General features: G+C 36.8%; 1 long non-coding RNA gene across 2 annotated transcripts in view; it reads left to right on the top strand.

Moving 5' to 3' along the window:
• LOC149747883 (uncharacterized) overlaps positions 1-16,478 on the top strand; it is a 904,363-nt gene that overhangs the window by 873,866 nt on the left and 14,019 nt on the right. For both annotated transcript variants that reach the window (XR_016395104.1, XR_016395105.1), the window contains one exon: positions 1-16,478. This exon is cut by the window's left edge and continues 25,902 nt beyond it; it is cut by the window's right edge and continues 14,019 nt beyond it. This is a non-coding gene — a long non-coding RNA (uncharacterized LOC149747883).

Raw genomic sequence — 16,478 nt, 5'->3', positions numbered from 1 at the left:
ACATGACTAGAAGTACATTATATTTCTTCATTGCTTATCATATAAGTCAGAGATAACTATAAGGTGCCCATCAAATAGCTCCAACTATTTTCTACAATGGTAGAATTACAGATGACTTTTCAAAAATGCCAATTAATGAATAATAAATTTAAGTGACAACATTTAGACCAAAAATTATGCTTTCTTCATTTCCATTTTATGAGCAAAATTGGCATACATATGATTGGGGTTTTATTCATCTTTTTCTTCTCTCTTACTGCTTAATTAATTGCTACTTCCTTTTAACTGCTTTAAATATTTATTTTTGAAAAGGCAGGAAAATCATTTTTAATTTAATTACATTGTTGCCAACCTATTAAACAGCCTGGCCAGAAAACTCAATGAGTGATATGGAAAAAAAGAGAAATTGAGACAAGTATTAGAACCCCATGCTATCTTTTAGATTAGTAATCATAATATAATCAGTGTGATGAATTGAGTGTTCGAGAAAAAGTTCATTAAAATTAATAAAGAAAAACAGAAACGTCTTCAAGTCTTTCTCAACATTAGAGAGGTCTATTTTAAAAGTATTTTCTGATGGGGCCAGGCTAGATCATTTAACATAAAAAGACTCAGTAATTTTGTACTGCACATCTGTAGGGCCACTAGTGACTATTTTTACTCCCCAGGAAAAGTCAGTCTATTAGAAACATTTTTAGAATTTTTAGGATTTATCACACATTGGAAGTGGAAAAAACCCTGAAAGATAACTTAATCTAACCAATCACTTCACTGTAGTGATGAGGAAACTGAGGCACCCCAAGTTAATGGTCTCAATCAAAGTATTAAAGGGGGCTGAGAGCAGAGCCAGTAGTAAAATTCACTTATGATCTATAATTCAACCTTTCCTTTTTTAAAGCCTACTCCATTTAGTAGATGCTTTCATTATAATACTCAGTTCTTCTTTGCTTTAAAAATGCTTCTGAGGACTTCCCTGGTGGCGCAGTGGTAAAGAACCCACCTGCCAATGCAGGGGACACGGGTTTGAGCCCTGGCCCAGGAAGATACCACATGCTGCGGAGCAACTAAGCCCCTGCGCCACAACTACTGAGCCACGAGCCACAACTACGGAAGCCCACATTCCTAGAGCCCATGCTCTGCAATAAGAGAAGCCACTGCAAAGAGAGAAGCCTGTGCACCCCAACGAAGAGTAGCCCTTGCTCACTGCAACTAGAGAAAGCCCGCACACAGCAGCGAAGACCCCAACGCAGCTAAAACTAAATAAATAAAATAAATAAATTTTAAAAAATGCTTCTGAGCATTTTCAATGGGGATTTCTATGAAACTTACCTTTGGGTTATGAATGCAACCTAGGTCTAATGCTAACCAGTTGACTCTGTGTATGAGATCACTGACACTTTTCAGTGCAGCTGCCTTTGAAGGTGCTCAGATTCCAGGCCAACTGCCAAATTGCCTGGGCAAGATGGGGCACTGAACACAACCCTGTTGATTTTGAAGATCTGTCCAAATTTGTGTCCTTCATTCCTAAGAGTCACTAGACCATCTGATAACTGAAGAGTTCAGTTAAGTATCGTGAAAGCAAACATCTTTTCTAAGCTGATCTTTCTTTCCATCTACTTGTTCCCATTCCTTTCTCTCTCCGTTTTTCTTTTTAATTAATTTTTATTGGAGTATAGTTGATTTACAAGTTTGTGTTAGTTTCTGCTATACAGCAAAGTGAATCAGTTATACATATACATATATTCACTGTTTTAGATTCTATTCCCATATAGGCCATTACAGAGTACTAAGTAGAGTTCCCTGTGCTACACAGTAGGTTCTTATTAGTTATCTATTTTATATATAGTAGTGTGTATATGTCAATACCAAACTCCCAATTTATCCCTCCCCCACTTCCCCTTTGGTAACCATAAGTTTATTTTCTACATCTGTAACTCTATGTTTCATAAACAGGTTTCATTTGTACCGTTTTTTAGATTCCCCATATAAGCAATATCGTATGATATTTGTCTTTGTCTCTCTGACTTACTTCACTCAGTATGAAAATCTCTAGGTCCATCTATATTGCTACAAATGGCATTATTCCATTCTTTTTTTTATGGTTGAGTAATATTCCATTGTATATATGTACCACATCTTCTTTATCCATTCCTCTGTCGATGGGCATTTAGGTTGCTTCCATGTCCTGGCTATTGTAAATAGTGCTGCAGTGAACATTGGGGTACATGTATTTTTTTGAATTATGCTTTTCTCCAGATATATGCCTGGAAGTGGGAATGCTAGATCATTTGGTAGCTCTATTTTTAGGTTTTCTTGGAACCTCCATACTGTTCTCCATAGTGGCTGTACCAATTACATTCCCACCAAAAGTACAGGAGGGCTCCCTTTTCTCCACACCCTCTCCAGCATTTACTGTTTGTAGATTTTTTGATGATGGCCTTTCTGACTGGTATTGGGTAATACCTCATTGTAGTTTTGATTTGCATTTATTTAATAATTAGTGATGTGAGCATCTTTTCATGTGCCTCTTGGACATCTGTATGTCTTCCTTGGAGAAATGTCTATTTAGATCTTCCACCCATTTTTTGATTGGGTTGTTTGTTTTTTTGACATTAAGCTGCATGAGCTGTTTGTAGATTTTGGAGATTAGTCCCTTGTCAGTCACTTCATTTGAAACTATTTTCTCCCATTCTGTGCATTGTCTTTTCATTTTGTTTATGGTTTCCTTTGCTATGCAAAAGCTTTGAAGTATAATTAGGTCCCATTTTTTAATTTTTGCTTTTGTTTCCTTTGTGTTGGGGGATAGATCCAAAAATATATTGCTGTGATTTATGTCAAAGAGTATTCCACCTGTGTTTTCCTCTAGGAATTTTATAGTATCCAGTCTTAGATTTAGGCCTTTAATCCATTTTGAGTTTATTTTTGTGTATGGTGTTAGAGAATGTTATAATTTCATTCTTTTACATGTAGTTGTCCAGTTTTCCCAGCACCACTTATTGAAGAGACTGTCTTTTCTCCATTGTATATTCTTGCCTCCTTCATCATAGTTATGTGACCATAAGTACCTAGGCTTATCTCTGGGCTTTCTATCCTGTTTCACTGATCTGTATGTCTCTTTTTGTGCCAGCACCATACTCTTTTGATTACTGTAGCTTTGTAGTGTAGTCTGAAGCCAGGGAGCCTGATTCCTCCAGGTTAATTTTCTTTCTTAAGATTGTTTTGGCTATTTGGGATCTTTAGTGTTTCCATACAAATTGTAAAATTTTTTGTTCTAATTCTGGGAAAAAGCACTACTGGTAATTTGATAGGGATTGCATTGAATCTGTAGATTACTTTGGGTAGTATAGTCATTTTGACAATATTGATTCTTCTAATCCAAGAACATGGTATATCTCTCCATCTGTTTGTGTCATCTTTGGTTTCTTTCATCAGTATCTTACAGTTTCTGGGTACAGCTCTTTTGCCTTCTTAGTTAGGTTTATTCCTAGGTATTTTATTCTTTTTGATGTGATGGTAAATGGGATTTTTAAAAAAAATTTCTCTTTCTGGTCTTTCATTGTTAGTGTAATTGCCTGGGGAAGCAGGGGCCCTGAACACCACGCTTTTGATTTTAGAGACCTGTCCAAACTTGTATCCTTCATTCCTAAGAGCCACTAGACCATCTGATAACTAAAGAGTTCAGTTAAGTATGGTGAAAACAAACATCTTTTCTAAGCAGATTGCTCTTTCTATCTTCTTGTTCCCATTCCTTTCTCTCTCCATTGTTAAATAATACTGTTTACTGCTTTGACAATCAAAAGGAGTCACCCAAATCAGTTTTTAAATCAGTCTAGAAACATTTTCTGAATGCCTACCATATTCCAGGCAGTGTGCTAAATATATCAGAAAGTGCCTTGACTGCAGGATAATTTTCACAGCCAGGTCTTTCCAGGCTATTTTGATTCAGAATCCATTGTTGGTGATCCTTTTCAGAGGTAGACAATCTAGTACCTTCTTTCATCCCCATAATCTGTCATACTTGAATACAGTGATCCAGTGCACTTAGAGTTATTGCAAATCTTTGGAAATAAGCCTGGATCATATTGACAAAAGGAGATCCAGGCTGGTCTTTTTGCAGAGTCTTTCTTGGGGTCTAATCCAGAGCCCTGACATTTCTTGCCTCCTTTGTCATAGATTAATTGCTGTTAATGTGTGGGTTTATTTCTGGGCTTTCTATCCTGTTCCATTGATCTATGTGTCTGTTTTTATGCCAGTACCATACTGTTTTGATTACTGTAGCTTTGTAGTATAGTCTGAAGTCGAGAAGCATGATTCCTCCAGCTTTGTTCTTTCTCAAGCTTGTTTTGGCTATTTGGGGTATTTTATGTTATCTAATATCAACCAGTCTATTATCTATCTAAATAAAAATACCATATAACATCTTGTAACTTGATTTTGTCCTTTAAACACGTATTAGGGGACTTCTTATTTTTATTAAATATATTTCTATACTATCATCAGTCTTAATTACTAAATATTACCTCAATGTATGAATATAATTATCTTTTACAAATTTAGGCTTTTTCCTTTCTTTCTTTTACTGTTTGTAAGTGATAGATGCCCAGTGCCTCAAGTATTTGTTGAATGAATACATTGACTATAATAATAAAAATTATTTAAATTAATTTTTGTTCATTTGTTCACCTACTTCCTTATGATAAGTCATTAGAGGTGGAATGCATAGTCCACCAGTATGCATAATTTTTAACTGCAGCAATTACAACAAATAAACACCCAATTAACAATTTGTTCTAATTTTCAACGTGCAGATGACAGTTGAGTAAATTACTTAATGAGGAGATTATAAAATATTCAGAACATCTGGGGGTAACTCTATAAACATGCCTGTAAGAGTTTCTCCTAAAAATTTCATCTGGGCTTTATGTTTAAAGTAAAATGTGTGTTGGTGTTCTTACTATACACAGTTCTGAATATGGACCTGAAGTAGATTTATTTCTGTTTATAGTTTTAGATATTAAATATAGACCTGATGCCTAAATTGAACACAGGTTAAAAGATAAATCGATCTGCATAAAAATGTTAACAGATTTTATCTCAGTGTGGACAAGCTGTTCTAGACCTAGTGACCAACTGTCATCCTAAGAGTTCCTTTCACTAAACTTTTGTGTTTGCTCTACTCCTTCTTTCTTAAACCTGTATTTTGCCTGAATATGACCTCTGCAACAGTTCCAGGAACAGCGCATATCACATAAATTTTCTGAGTACTTATGTGTATGAAAATACTTTTATCTGGCCATTATGCTTGATTGTGTAGTTTAGCTGGGTATATAATTTAAGGCTCAAAATATCTTTCCCTTTGAAGTTTAAGACATTGCTTTTCATTTTCATTTTCTTCTTTCATCAAGGCATTGCTAATGAGAAGTCTTATGCTCTTCTGACACTTCTTTGCAGATGATCTGGGGTTTTTTTTCCAACCAGAAACTTTAAAATCTTCTTCTTATACTTAGTGGAATTTTATGAGAATGCATCTAGGTGGAATTTTATGAGAATGCATGTCTTCCTTCATCCTACTGATACTTAGTAACATGAGTCTGAAGACTCTTTCTTCAGTTCTGCTAATTATTCACCTATTCCTTTTCGATTTTCAATTATCTCCTTTTTCCCTGAATTCCCCATTTGTTGAATACTGCACCTCCTATATGATGATTGATGTCTCTTAAATTTTTAACCATGTTCCCCTCTATTTAACTACGTCTGAGTTATCTTCTCAGTTTTCTAGCCCTTTGAAAGTTTTATGTCAACTGTCACACTTTTTAATTCTAAGAACTCCTGACCTCATGGATTTTTACTGAACTTCAGTTTTTGTTGCATGCATGCAATATCATTTCACATATCTCTGTGAATATTAATTAGACATTTATATTTTTTCTGAATTGTCCCTTTAAGAGACATCCACTGAATTTCACTCAGAGCTTTGTCTGTAGCTCCAGCAGCATAGATCAGTAAGCTGCCCTTCTTCCCAAGAAGCTGAATGAGGAGAGTTTTTGATTTGGAGCACTAGCATCCGCAATGGAAACCCATCCATCCTAAAGAGCAGTTTACCAATTGTATCTGCTTAAAATGACACTGTTGGTAAATCAGAGCCAGCACCATATTCCAGGGATTCTGATTTCAAGGCTGGTATTCTTTCATTTCTACTTCTGGCTGAGTGATCCAGCAGATATGATCAAGGCCAATTAGTTTTATATCATACATTTTTAAATATTTCGTATAAGGGACTGGCCCTTTATAGTTACCATAGTCTTTGGTATGTAATATAAGTCATATAAAATTATATCATTTTTTACATCAACCATATCTCAATAAAGATTACATCATTTTTCAAAGTATGAGTCATTTACAATAATACATTTATTCACATTTATAGAAGTTCTCATGCATGCAAATAGTTTGTTAAGACATCTTAGTTGAATAACCTCTACTGTGACAAGGATGCTGAGTTTTCCTTGAAATGTCAATGCTTTGAAGTCTAAGGAAAATATTCTACAGCTCCATGGCAGCTGTTTTCAGAGAGAGTTATGGTTAGTAGTTTATGGTTGCCACAGTATCCCAGTTAATACCATAGCAAGGAGGCTTAAGTCCTGTCAGAAATACAAAAGTCACTGCATTTGTATGGATTCAGATGGTATTTCTTCTCTATAGTTAAAAACAAGTCAGAGTTTTCAGCTGGTAAAATTGAGATCTTCTATGCTTTCCAAAGTACATCTCTAATCTGGTAAGGGCATATCTTCTGATGTATGCATATGGGCATTTAACATAAGTGTGTCAGGCAAGAGAAAAGCCAGGAGGATGCTGTCATCTGCAATCTGTGGTGAGTTCTACAATGTCAAGCCCTTCCTGAACAGCCAAAGGATTTTAGGAGGAAACCTGAAAAAAATGATTTCTAGTTTAAGAAACGCAAAAAAGGATTTAAAAAACCCCACATGTTCTCTTTGCAACAGTTAATTTTTCAGGACAGACAATTTCAGAGAAAGTTTACCCCATACTTCAGCCACAGCACTGTTTCTCTATGAGGACGTCTGAGTTTCCTCAAAGAGTAATCAAATATCTGCTTCCTAAGAGACAGAAGTGCCCAATACCTCTTGGCAATTTACCCACTAGGGACTTGTCAATCATATGTGGAGACCAGTTGTCAATTCTTACCATCAGGTGGCAAATCAGAAAGGCCAACAACAACAATGATTTAGAATGTCATAGCATTCTGACTTCTCCTGAGGTGACTAATGTTTTAGCCTTGCTTTTTTTAGCTGTTAGTTTCTTGGGAAGATTTTTTTGTTGTAAGAGGAGATAATATATTTTAATAAACACAGGGTAGTAGAGTAGATGGTAGACTTATGTTGAATACCTCTGTGGATCTTTTTTTTTTTGGGGGGGTACGCGGGCCTCTCATTGCTGTGGCCTCTCCTGTTGTGAAACACAGGCTCGGGATGCGCAGGCTCAGCTGCCATGGCTCACGGGCCCAGCCGCTCCGCGGCATGTGGGATCTTCCCAGACCAGGGCACGAACCCGTGTCCCCTGCATCGGCAGGCAGACTCTCAACCACTGCGCCACCAGGGAAGCCCTCTCTGTGGATCTTATTGCAGGAAATATTAAGAGCAAGAATTCAGACATTTTTAGAAGTCTAGTGGACAAGAGAAAGCAGAGAATACAACATGGAAAACATTTCTTAAATGGCTCAGTAGCTTTAAAAAGATCACAGAAACATTCAATAAATGTACAGTTGTTTAGGCAGGAAATTAAAGGTCTGCAAGTGTTAGTCTGGGATTGGACACTGTCAGTGTGCCAGTATTGACCACTCTGAAGGTAGAAACGTGCTCTAATTTGCACTTGTGAATATGCTCTAATATATGTGCAGATGCCGGATGTGCTTAGACTAACATCATCAAAAGTGCAATGTTTCTGCTGATACGGTGAATCTATTCCAGCAAGGATACAGGAACACCATGGATAAAATGACAGAAGGTTTGAGTAGAGAAGTAATTTCAGAATTTAGGTAACATCAATTGTGGAAACCTCCAATTAGAGGTAATGAGTTCCTCCCTCTGTGTTGTCTGTAATGCTGTGTGTTGTGTTCTTGCTCAGTAAAGATCGGTGATACTGGGCCAAGTGTGACTCAGTGCCTAAGTTCAGGGGAATTTAATTCGAATGCAACTTCCAACATAGGACACAGTCTCAAGAGATCAAATTCCATTTGGTGGATAAAATTAAAATGTGTTGTTCTCCTTTGAGACAAAAGTAATAACATTTTACTGAGTGGCTCAATCCTGTAAATATTAAGAGCTAAGTAATAATAATAACATTTAGAAAGACAATTATATTTGAATTTACCAAAAGATATTTAGGGTAGAAGGACTTAAATATACATATAAAATATAAAATCCCTGCTTTATGTGATCAAAAAAGGTATTATTTAGTGTCAGGTCAGTTAGAATACAATTTAAACTGGGCACCCTTACATCACTCTTAGAGTATATTATATAGGTATTATCTTATTATTGAAAGAACCCCTAATCCCATTTCTGTCCTATCCATAGGGATATTATGTATTAGAATTTTGGGTAAAATTCTAATGGTAGAGATTACTGTTGTTTATTTATTTTTTTTAAGACGGAGCTTATAGCTTACATAGAAAAACAAGAAGCAAAGCAAACTCAAATTTAGGGAATGATTAAAAAAAACAAAAAACAAAAAAAACACAGTTCAGAGAGCAACCTCTGGTATTTCCCTAGCTCAAAAATGTCAATTGGCAAGTGCTTTTTGGATTACAAATCCAAGTGAAAAAGTGCTAATCAGCAAGACATAGCCTGTGAGTCACACCCTGGACCTTGGCCACCCCCTAAGCAGCCACAGGACCTCTGGGAATCACTAGAGGCTCTGGCTGCCCTTCCCCATGAACCTGAACCCTTGCAACAGAAACAGGAGCTGACTCAATCTGCTCGCTGCACACTTTTTTGTCCCCCATCCCGCTCGCCCTACTTTATTTATTTATTTATTTTGGCTCACTCTGTAATGAGTAATCTTTTGCTATCTTTTTGTTAACACTCTTTAAATCCTATTTGGATAGTCAAAGGCAAATGCTAGACTGCTAAAAAACCTATTCTCTAAAGTGAGTAAAAATTATGGGCAGAAATAAATAATATTAATCTTTTCCATGAGAACTTTGAAAAACATCTTGATATTTTAAAGAGCAGAGTTTAACTTATCAAGCATCTGATGCCTAATGGAAAGAAAATGAAACCCACTGTGTCCTTTCCAACTTTCACCTTCCCCTGAAAGATAGGCTCACACCATTACCCACTATATGAGTTTTCAGGGGCTGCTGCAACAGAACACCACACACTGGGCTGCTTAAGCAACAGATTTACTTTTTCATAATTCTGGAGGTTGGTAGTCTGAGATTAAGGTGTTGGCAGGTTTGGTTTCTTCTGAGAAACCTTTGGTTTCTTTGGTTTCTTCCTCTCCTTGCCTTGAAGATGGCCACCTTCTGGCTGTGTCCTCATGTGGTTGTCCCTCTATGTTATCTGTGTCCCTGTGTTTGAACCTCCTTTTCTTTTAAGGAGATTAGTCCTGTTGGAATAGGGCCCACCCTAATGATCCCATTTGAATTTAATTATCTTTCTAAAGGGCCTATATCTAAATAAAGTCACATTCTAAATACTGGGGGTTAGGGGTTCAACATCTGAATTTTGAAGGAGGTGGGAGACACAATTCAACCAGTAACACTTTCCAACAGCATTCTTCTACTTATTACTTTTGATGATAATTTCCTCATTTTTTTTTATCATGGTAAATTATTGCTGTTGCTGCTGTATTGTTTAAAATACAGCACACATTTTTTTTAAATAATAATGTGCCCTGTGCTTTGTTTATGATCAATCATCTAAGAAATGAGACATGTTGTTTTATGTCTATGTTATTAGTTAATTTCGGTCCTTGATGAACAATTCTTTAATAACGTAGTAAAAGTAAATTCTAAACTTTAAGTCTTATGATATTACCTATTGTATTAGGCATCTGATATTCTCAAACTAACTGCCTTTTTTTTTTTTTTCTGGCTGCTTTGGGTCTTCATTGCTGCACGTGGGCTCTCCCCAGCTGCGCTGAGCGGGGGCTACTCTTCCCTGCGGTGCGCGGGCCTCTCACCGTGATGGCCTCTCCCGTTGTGGAGCACGGGCTCTAGGTGTGTGGGCTTCAGTAGTTGTGGCTCGCATGCTCAGTAGTTGTGGCACACGGGCTTAGCTGCTCCGCGGCATGTGGGATCTTCCCGGACCAGGGCTCGGACCAGTGTCCCCTGCTCCGGCAGGCAGACCCTCAACCAGGGAAGCCCCCACCTGCCTTTTTATTCTGTAGACTACCTTCAAAGATTTTTGTTGTTTATTTGGACTTTTTATACAAAATATTTGTTTGCAATATAAAATGAAATCGAATTTCATAAGAAAGCCTTAAAGGGAGAGGAAGGGAAAAGTAGTGTCCAATCAAAGTGGGAGCAAGAGGAAGAGAGATGAAGAATATAGCTAGAAATGACAAAGAAAGCACTGCCAGCTGGGACATCCAGTTCATGTGAAGCTTGTTGGAAGGTGGCAGAGTGGCAGGCTTCAGGGCCGCATGCCCACAGCTTTATGTGACACACTTGGCAGTGCCAACTTTTAGCAGATTGATGATTGTAACTCTTCAGCATAATGGCAGGGAGGTTAATTTTTAAAAATCAGTGACAGGTTAATTATTCATTTCATCTAAGGTGGTTTTCTGTTGGTGTGGCCATTCAAAACCAAAACAAAACCATATTCCCGTAATTTCTCACTCACGTCCATAGTGCAGATATTCATAAATTAAAAACATGTCCAATCTGAGCACCGTGTGTTTTTCTTTTCTGGGCATAAATTAAAAACACGGAAGTATCTTTGATGGTGAATGTTGTCCAGAGCTTAGCCAAAAAAAAAAAAAACCAAGAGTCCCTGTTTCACTAATTACAGTTGTCACTAGTCAAATGTAATTGGAGAGTGTGGAAGATATTTCTAGAGGATGGTTTATTTGCCCTGTACTGAACATTTTTTTGCATGGTGTTCTGATGTTCTCAGCGACTAAAAGTGTATATGCTCTTTACTGATATTGTTGCTATTTGGCTTCTGCACACTGACTATTTTGCTTGCTAAGAATGCAAGAGTTAAAAAGACAAAAAATTAAACGCTAAAGCACAGTGATTCACTCATGAAACTACTGTACCTCAACACATAAGTCTAACCATTGTGCTTTACTAACATCAAAGAACGACTGGAAAATAAGGATTCTGTGAAGTTGTAAATATAAGTTTAAAGAGCAGAGAAGTAAGACCCAAAACTAACCAGCTGATTGCTCTTAGCAGAAAAAGAAGCATTGCAGTTTGCTTTGTGTTTGTGTATTTCCCAAAACAAAGTAAATGTCATTCGTTTGTACTTAGATGGGTACTTTTGTCTTAGCACTAGTGTTTGCAATGAAACACGCTTAGATAAAATCACAGCCCTGCATCTCTTTCTAGTCATATAATTTTATACAAAACTATAAAATTAGCTATTTTTTTCTGTAAGTTAGTGTTACCTTGGTGAGGGTGATGAGTAGTCACAGAATATAGGAATGTGTACATTGGCATTTGCTCTGAGAGTGTGTTTATGTGTGTGTGTGTGTGCACATGCATGTGTCTGAGGCATTTAATTTAACCCCCAGAATAATATATGGTACTTTGAAACCAATTATGCGGGTGTTTTGATTACAAATAACTCAAGTAGAGCTTTCATTTAGCATTTTATCTGCATATTATCCTACCAAAGGCAATTGCTACCTCGAGTTTGCGGGTGGACATCGATCGATTGATAGGCAGCTCCTGAACGAACTTGGCAGACTCCACAGTGCCACCAGTGGGTTTCTCACGGTACCTTTCCTGTTTGAGATTGGAAACTAGAGTGGTTTCCTTATTCCCTTCTTTTCACTGCAGTTAAATGTTCAGAGATTTACATTTAAATCCCATGGCCCTAAGCAAGATTGAACAAAACAAAACAAAATTCATGATTGTTTATTACTGAGCCTCTGCTTTGCCCAAAGCACCATGTGTGATTCAACTACATAAGACAGGACCTCTGTCCCCAAGGAGATTCAGAAATGCTCTTCCTGGAGACTGTGACACAGTCCTTTCTCTCAGGATATCACAAGCTCTTAGGAGGCAACTGGTGCAGTGACAACACTTAGTGAAGGGATTACTATTCTCTACTCTCCTATCTTGGCCCATAAAGCAAGGCAGTGCATCATTTAGAAATGGAAAGTAAGTATCTGTGATATTGCTTAACTCCCTTACCCCTCAAAAGAAGAGAAGTAGCTGACTTGATTCATGCAATTAAGAGAAGGAAATAAGCCTGTTCTGCTCAACCCCAGATTTTTTCTTTCCAGCAAGGTGTTTCTGTGTCCAGGCATGCCTTCCAGAGCTAGTTCTATAGGCCATCTCATTCTGTCCAACTGCCTAGGTCCCTTGCATGTGAGGCAGGGATACTGGATCAGAATATCTGCTCTGCAGACACACATTCTCCCTCCTGTGGGTCATCTCAAGTTCTATATGGGGTGGGGGGTGGGTACAGAGGCATCAAAAGGCAGATTGTTCCCCCACATCTAAACCAGATTGTCCAGGCCAGCCTTATCAGAAATAAAGCTGATAAATCTACCTGATTTTCAGAGCATCTAAGTTTTTAAAATTTTGGTTGGAATTCTAGAGGATAAAGCTATGTAATATTTATTGTTCCTCAACATTCATGCAATTAAACATCCATCGACAAAAACTTAAAATTCTTTATTTAACCTGCAACTCCTAGCAAGTTACATGAACGTGGTTAAGTTCTCGTTAATGAATTAATCGATGTTGCAATAAGAAATCAGTGTTTAATTGTTTTTATTGGATGGGAAAAACTTAATGAAGATGACTTCAGTAGCTTTTGAATTTATTTATAGACTTTTGTGTTAGTGGTTCTGCCACTATACTCTGCCTGTATCTTGAAAATTGCACAAATATACAATCATTGCTACCGCAGTACTACATAACTTTGCTGCTCAGAAGATAGCACAATTTTTAGTTGTCAACGTTTATTAAGAAAATGACCCAGAAAAGCAGTGTAGATTATTTGAAGAGCAACAAATTAGTGAGTGTTTAAAGAAACAAATGAGGGAGAAATGTCCAAAAGGATGAGGCAATAGAAAAGGCTCCAAGCTAAAATTTGGGAATCAGTCTAGCATATTTCTGATACCTTAACAAAAGTTGTTATAAACTTGTTTTCAGTAGCACTTAAGAGTTATTATCAAGGCTTTTTAGTAACAAAATATAGTAGGGAATGTTTACTTGGAGTGTGTTTAATGTTCTGATCGCCCTTCCTGTATTTCTTCCCCCTCTCATTGGGTTCTCCTCTCTGCATTCAGCTAACCTTTGTCCCCTTCGGCACTTGAAAATTCCCCTTTGATATAGGTATAATTCAAATGTGACTTCCATTTCCTCTAGAATTCCCTGGAAGAGCAAGCCAGAATTACCCTCATCTCCTTCATGGGACTTTGTTGGATTTTATACTTCAGAGTGGTTCCTTTCCTTTATGCCCCAGTTCCCCAATTCTTTACTGGTTTTTCCTTAGAACACTTCTTAACTTTACCTTCACTTTATTCCTCATCTCGGGGTCTAATTTGGGGAATCTCAACCTAAGACACTGGACTATATAAATAGGCTGCATGTAAGATTCGAATAGCAACTCAATCAACGTCTCCTTCTTACCTAGGTTTGAGACCTTAGTACTTTTAAGGTCAGAATATGAAGGGTGGGTAGTGATCATTTGACTAATTATTGTTCCTTTAAGATTTCCACTGGATCAGAAATGTCCTTTATGTCCTTTCAAGTTTTCACCCGTATTAATAAAAAGGGGGAAAGGCTTTAGGTTAGGAATGTTTGTCTTCTAATTAAATTTTAGCAGCTAATGTGTCAGGAAATGATCTATATTCTCCTATGTCATTAGTTGTGGCTAGGCAACTTAAACTGGAGGAGAGTCATATGGATAAAAATAAATGGAAATTAATGTAAAAATGAATGAGCATAACAGAATTTTCAGGTACAGAGCATCTTGAAAAATGTTTGAAAGTCTGTTTAAAAAATTATTATTACTGGACTTTTGCATCTGGTAATGGCAGCCTAGGTAATCAGACCAAATCTCTGAGAGCAATTGGAAAAACTGGATAAAATATTTTTCTAAAACCTGCTTGAGATTAGCAAAATGCTAACAGTGTAATAAAGATTTAGGGGCCAAGATCTATAAGAAGAATCAAACCCAGAGGGCTGAGCCCAGCATTGGGGAATGCTTTTTCTCTAGGAACATCTGCCCATTCTGGATTAGGCCAGAACTTTAACAATCTTCTGGAGTTAAGGCAACAGAAATAAGATTCCGGAATCACCAAGAATTGAGAACCCTAGTAACTTCCCTAGGTTTGGGGTTCGATTCTAAAGGAATGAGCTCTAGAATTAATGATGAACAAAAGTAAATAGGCACTCAGAGAGAATGATACCCAGGTAATAAACTCAATCACTGGAATTGAATTAAAGACTGCTAATGTCTCTGTCTGTACAAAGTAAACATTTATCCTTCCTGAAACAAAAGACATTATGACAGTTCTTAAATAAAATTTACAAATTTTTATATGCAATTTCTGGTAATTATTCAGAAATTACCTGACAAGAAAGGAGATAAGACAATATGATTGCAAATTTACTGAGAAAAAAGACAACAGAAACAGACCCATAGGTTATATAGATAATGAAATTATTAGATACAAGTGTTAAAATAATCATGCTTGATATGTTCAAAAAATGAAAAGACAAAAAGGGAATTCTAAAAGGGAAATGGAAATTATATCAAAGAACTAACAGAATTCTAGAACTGAAAAATGTATAACAACAATAATTAGTAATTAAATGGATGAGTTTGATAGCTGATTAGACTCAGTGGAAGAAGGAATTAGTTAATGACAAGACTCAAAAGGAAATACCCAGAATGAAGCAGAGACAGACAGACAAGTGAAGAAAGGATAGAAGATAAAAGGAATAGACAAAGTCTTAAATATGTGTTGGGAGACCTAGACAGGACAGAGAGAGAATTGGGTGGGAAGAAGCAATATTCAATGAAGTAATAACAGAGAATTTCTTAAACTACTAAAATATTAAGCTATAGATTCAAAAATATAATGTTATTTTCATAGTAAAATTGCTTAAAATGTAAGGCAAAGGACAGGTTTTATTTAAATGATCAATAATTATTCTGGCAGCTGCTTTGTTAATATAAAGGTGTAAGTCAAAAAGACCATAGACTGATATCCTGAACATTCTGAAAGAATAAAATCACTTCTCAAGAACTCTGTGTCTTGTGAGAATACCCTTCCAAAATTAAGCTGGACTAGAGGCATTTAGACACACAAACAAAAAATTCTGAAAAAAATTATCACTGGCATACTTTCATTAAAAGATATACTTAAAGGTGTTCTTCAGGCCAAAAAAAAAATTAATGTCAGATGGAAATGTGGAGATACAGGAAATAATAAAGAGCAAGTAAAAAGGTAAATATCTGAGTAGACATAAATAAAAATTGGATATAGAAGTATAAAAAATATTAACTACAATGTTTTTTAGAGATATAACTTCTAAAATAAGCTGACTCAGAGACAGAATTTAGCAAATAGGATATTTATTAAAGAGAGCCCTTGAGATTAATGCCCATGGGAAGGGAAGGAAAGAAATAGGGACCAGAAAGAAGGAGAAGTTAAGCAAGCATCCAGTCTCAATTACCATCTTGGAAGATCCTCTGGGGAGCTTTGGGTCTAGAATAGTTCAAGTTGAACCAAGCCAGGATTTTGTACTCTCACATTGATCAATCATTTGATGTGTTCACCCCTAGGAAGGAGTGGAATCTTGGTTGAGAGAGCTCTCTCCAGCTGAGTCAGTTCTTGAAATGGTTGACATCTAAAGGCTATTTGCCAGCAGCACTCCCAGATGCTGGCAAATACTCATTGTAAAAGAATCTGGACGGCACATTATAGCATTCTTCACAGTCCACCCATTATGTCACTCTGATCCACTTATTCACATATGTTCTGGAACAGTTCCATTAGATTCTGATGGATGTCTCTTCCTGGGGTAAAACATAAAAGAAGAATAGTGGAAAAATAGTTCTCACTATGACAGCATCTCAGGTCAGGACTGATATTCATTATATCTCTCCTTCACTATCCAACCTAGATCCCTCATTTGCAGCTAGGACGTCTGCTAAACTCAGTGATTTATTTAGGCACATGAACCAGACCCTTACCACTGACAGTTTTGTTTCCCTCTTTGGGAAGTGAGATTTCTAAACTAGTAGATCCCAGAGGTCTATGTG

Source organism: Delphinapterus leucas, chromosome 12, assembly GCF_059928025.1.
Source record: "Delphinapterus leucas isolate spDelLeu-1000000601 "Yukka" chromosome 12, BTC_Dleu_Yukka2, whole genome shotgun sequence".
Taxonomy (NCBI): Eukaryota; Metazoa; Chordata; class Mammalia; order Artiodactyla; family Monodontidae; genus Delphinapterus; species Delphinapterus leucas.
The sequence above is the reverse complement of the archived record's forward strand: the minus strand, read 5'-3'. Positions and strand labels throughout refer to the sequence as shown.